We start from the raw sequence: 5,465 nt of genomic DNA, 5'->3' as shown, positions 1-5,465 counted from the left end.
TATATATATATATATATAGTCTTAAATATATATGTGTATATATTTAAAATAGGCACATAAAACTAATATGAGAGAGAAACCAGCAAAATGGCTGACTAGAGGTGTCTCGCACTTGTCTCCCCCATAGGACAGGACCAGGACAATGTATATATGCTAATATTTGACTGGAGTGTCAAAGAAGAGAGCACTGGGATGCAGTGGAGGGCTGGAGGTGCACTGTGGTGAGTGAAAGTCCAGGAGGGCAGCTTGGAGGCACATGGCCTCTTAAATCCCATTTCTCACAACCTAGATTGGATTGGCCTGGAGACAGGATGGACTTTCTGTTGCAAGGAAAAGGTAAGCAGAAGATCCCCACCAGCCCTTACTGCCATGACAAACACCTGTGTTCTATACTACAGGAGAATAAAACACAGTCCTCACAAGCCCTGAGCCCAGTTTGGAGTGCTGCTGGGAATTCAGGCAGTTGTACTGCCCCAGATGAGGAGCACAGGTATGCACTCTCCACCCCCAACACACTCCCTGTGAGCCAAACTGCTGCAGCATGTACCGTCCTGAAACCAGAGCCACCTCAAAACTCCATGCCTCTGGAGTACACCCTTCTCTGAGGGCCAGTAGCTACTGTACCTCTCCAGCACGGAGGCTCCATCTTCATTATGCAAGGCCCACATAGGTGACTGAATGCTACAAAACCAGCTGTGTGGACCCTGGGCCCAGGATTGGCTACACTTCCAGTTGAAGGAACAGTCTGCCAGTCCTGCCCAGGATGAACATGCTCTTGAGTCAGCTAAGCTGCTGCACACACTCCCCTATATGGGAGACCCTGAGCTTCCAAGCAGCTGATACACTCCGGGGTCAATGGAATGGCTACATACTTGCTCTCAGAACCTACATAACAGCCCCATAGTACCCTCAACCCCCACAAACATGCTCCTGGCGCCCAGTGACCCTGCATCTCCAATATGGGTCTGAGAAACAGTCTCACAGATTGCCCTTGGTGGGCACACCCACAGGTCAGCCAAGTAACTGTGCACTCACATCCTAGGCCTGAAAACCAACCTCACAAGTTGCTCCTGGCAGCAATGCCCCCAGGTTGACTGAGCAACCATGTGCTTATGCTCCTGGCTGGAGTAATAGCCCCACAGGCCCAACCCCAGTGAGTCAGAATGCAGTTGGCTGACCTACCATGTGAATACACACACTCTTGACCTGAGAAATAGCCTGGCAAGCCCACCCTCGGCAAAGCACAACACTGTCACTGCAAATTGTCTTAACCTAGGCCACTGAGAAACTTGCAAATGCCACTTGTATAGATTACAGCTGAAGAATCTACACAGAGACTACACTAATGCATCCACCTAGAACCAAAGCCAACACACCCCACTGAACTGGCACTCCAAGACCCATTCACACAAATAAATCCTTCCCTACAAAACCTACTCCATAAAATGGAAAGAGGGAACTTTCCCACAAGATGCATAGAAATCAATGTAGGGATGCATCAACCATGAAAAAGCAAGGAAACACGTCACCCCCAGTGGAAAACAATAATTTTCCTATAACAGAAACCAGTCATAAGGAAATACATGAAATACCAGAAAAAGAATTCAAAACAATAATCTTAAGGTGACTCAATGAGATATAAGAGAACATGAATAGACAATTCAATGAAATCAGGAAAATAATTCATGATTTTAATGAGAAATTCAACAAAGAGATATCATTAAAAAGAATGAAATGAAAATCCTAGAGCTGAAGAAATCAATGAATGAAATAAAAAACACAATTGAGAGTTTCAACAACAGACTAGACCAAGCAGAAGAAAGAATTTCTAAACTTGAAGATACATCTCTTGAAATAATACAGGCAGACAAAGCAAAACAAAAAAATGAAGAAAGCCTACATGATTTATGGGACACCATTAAGCAAACAAATATTTGTATGATGGGCCTTTTAAAAGGAGAAGAAAAAAGTGAGGAAAACATATTTAATGAAATAATAACAGAAAACCTCTCAAGTCTTGGGAGAGAGATGGACATCAGGCCCAGGAAACTAAAAAAATTCTAAATAGATCCAGTCCAAGCAGGTTCTCTCCAAGGCATGTTACAGTCAAATTGTCAAAAGTCAAAGACAAAGAAAGAATTTAAATCAGCAAGAGAAAAGCCATCAAGTCATATATAATGGGATCTCCATTAGACTAACAATGAATTTCTCCACAGAAATCTTATAGGCCAGGAGATAATTAGATGATATATTCAAAGTATTGAAAGAAAAAACTGCTAACCAAGTATATTATATCAAGGAAGTCTGTAGTTCTGAAATAAAAGATAAACAAAACCTCTTCACAGACAAGTAAAAACTAAGGGAATTTATCATCACTAGACTGGCCTTACAAGAAATGCTTAAGGGAGTCTTAAATCTGGAAGTGAAAAGACAATAACCACCATCATAAAAGTATGTGAAACTATAAAAACTCACAGGTACAGCCAATACACAAAGGAGAAAGAGAAAAGAATCAAACCTTATCACTGCAGAAAACCACCCAACCACAAAAATAAACAATAAGAGAAGATGTAAGGAGCAAAGGAATACCAAACAACAAGAAAGCAGTCAATAAAATGACAAAAGTTCTCACTTATCCATATTAACCTGGAATGTAAATGGATTAAATTCCTCACTTGAAAAGTATAGACTGGCTGAATGGATAAAGAAAGACTCAACTATATACTGCCTGCAAGAAACTCACCTCAACTGCAAAGACACACATAGACTGAAAACGCAAGGATGGGAAAAGTTATTTCATGCAAATGGAAACCAAAAGTGAGCAGAAATAGCTATACTTATGTCAGACAAAACAAACATCTTTAAGGTAAAAACTGTAAAAAGAGGCAAACAAGGACCCACTACATAACAACAAAGGGGTCAATTCAGCAGGAGAATATAACAATTGTAAATATATATGCACCCAACCACACAACTCCCAGATATATAAAGCAAATATTACATCTAAAGGGAGTGATAGATCCCGATGCAACAATAGTTGAGGGTTTCAACACTCCACTCTCAGCATTAAAGAGATCGTCCTGACAGAAAATCAGCAAAGAAATAGCAGATTTAAAATTCCACTGTAGACCAAATGAACCTAACAAACATTTACATAACATTTCACCCAACGGCTGCAGAATATATAATACATTATTTTCATCAGCACCTGGAATATTCTCCAGGATTGACCATATGTTAAGAGCACAAAAAAAGTCTCAAATTTTTGTACAAATGGAAATATATCAAATACATAATCTGACCACAATGAAATAAAACCAGACATCAATACCAAGAGGAACACTTAAACTATAAAAATGAATGGAAATTAAGCAACATGCTTCAGAATGACTGATTGATTGAGAAAGAAATTAAGAATTAAATTTAAACATTCCTCGAAACAAATGAAAATAAAAGTACAATGTAACAAAACCAATGAAACACAGCAAAAGCAATACTAAGAGCCAAGTTTATAGCAGTATGATGTGATTTGGCTGCATCCCCACTCAAATCTCATCTCGAATTGTGGCTCCCATAATTCCCACATGTTGTATGAGGGACCTAGTGGGAGATAATTGAATCACGGGGGTAATTTCCCCCATACTGTTCTTGTGATAGTCAATAAGCCTCATGAGATCTGATGGTTTTATAAGGGGAAACCCCTTTCACTTGGTTCTCATTTTCTCTCTTGCCTACCACCCTTTAAGACCTGTCTTTCACCTCCTGCCATGATTGTGAGGCCTTCCCAGCCATGTGGAGCTGTGAGTTCATTAAACCTCTTTTTTCTTTGTAAATTACCCAGTCTCAGGTACATCTTTATCAACAGCATGAAAACAGACTAATACACAGTAAGTGCTATAAACTTGCCTACATCAGAAATAGAAAGATTTTAAATAAACAACCTAACAGTGCATCTCAAGGAACTAGAAAAGCAAGAACAAACCAAAGCTAAAATTAGTAGAAGGAAAGATATAATAAAGATCAAAGCAGAAATAAACAAAATTGAGACTAAAAAATAACATAAACGATCAATGAAACAAGAAGTTTGTACTTCAAAAAGGTAAACAAAATCAATAAACCATTAGCTAAACTAAGAAAAAAACCGAAGGCTGGGTGTGGTGGCTCATGTCTGTAATCCCGGCACTTTGGGAGGCCAAGGCGGATGGATCGCCCAAGGTCAGGAGTTTGAGACCAGCTTGGCCAACATGGCGAAACCCCGTCTCCACTAAAAAAACAAAAAAATTAGCTGGGCCTAGTGGTGTGCACCTGTAATCCCAGCTACTCAGGAGGCTGAGGCAGGAGAATTGCTTGAACCTGGGAGGCAGAGGTTGCAGTGAGCTGAGATTGTGCCATTGCACTCCAGCCTGGGCAACAAGAGTGAAACTGTCTCAAAAAAAGAAAGAAAGAGAGAAACTCAAATAAAATGAGAAATGCAAAAAGATTTTACAAGGGATATCATAGAAATACAAAGGATTATTAGAAACTACTATGAACAACTATAGGCCAATAAATTCAAAAACCTACAGGAAATGGATAAATTCCTAGAGGCATACAACCTACCAAGATTGAAACAAGAAGTAACTAAAAATCCTGAAAAGACCAATAACAAGTAATGAGATTGAATCAGTAGTAAAAAGTCTTCCAATAAAGCAAAGTCCAGGACCAGATGGCTTCACCACTGAATTTTTCTGAACCTTTAAAAAAGAATTTATAATAACTATTCTCAAACTATTCAAAAAAATTGAAGCAGAGGAAATTCTTTCTAACTCATTCTATGAGACCAGCATAATCCTGATACCAAAACCGGTTAAGAACACAACAAAAAAAGAAAACTACAGGCCAATATCCCTAATGAGCACAGACACAAAAAACATTCAATAAAATACCAACTAATTGAATCAAACAATACATCAAAAGCAACATATCCCCATGATCAAGTTGAATTTATCTCAAGAATACAAAGATGCTTCAAAATGTGCAAATCAATAAATGTCACATCACATCTGTAGAATGAAGGACAAAAAACGTGATCATCTCAATAGATGCAGAAAAAGCTTTTGATAAAAAACTTTTCCTAATAAAAAAAATCCTCTTAGTAAATTAAGTATAGAAGGAAAATACCACAAGTAATAAAGGCCATATATGATAAATCCACAGCTAACATCTTATTGAACAGGGAACAGCTGAAAGTTTTTTCTCTAAGAACTAAAACAAAACAAGAACATCCATTCTCACCACTCTTATTTAATGTAATACAGGAAGGCCTAGCCAAAGTAATTAGGCAGGAGAAAGAAATAAAGGTCGTCCAAATTAGAAAGGAGGAAATCACATTGTCCCTGTTTGCAGACAGCATGATCTGATACAGAAAAACCTACAGACTCTACAAAAAAAAAAAAAAAAAAAAAAAAAAAAAAAAAAAAAAAAAA

Source organism: Rhinopithecus bieti, unplaced genomic scaffold (genome assembly GCF_001698545.2).
Source record: "Rhinopithecus bieti isolate Rb0 unplaced genomic scaffold, ASM169854v2 scaffold_60909, whole genome shotgun sequence".
NCBI classification, from domain to species: Eukaryota; Metazoa; Chordata; class Mammalia; order Primates; family Cercopithecidae; genus Rhinopithecus; species Rhinopithecus bieti.
Note: the sequence above shows the minus strand (reverse complement) of the source record.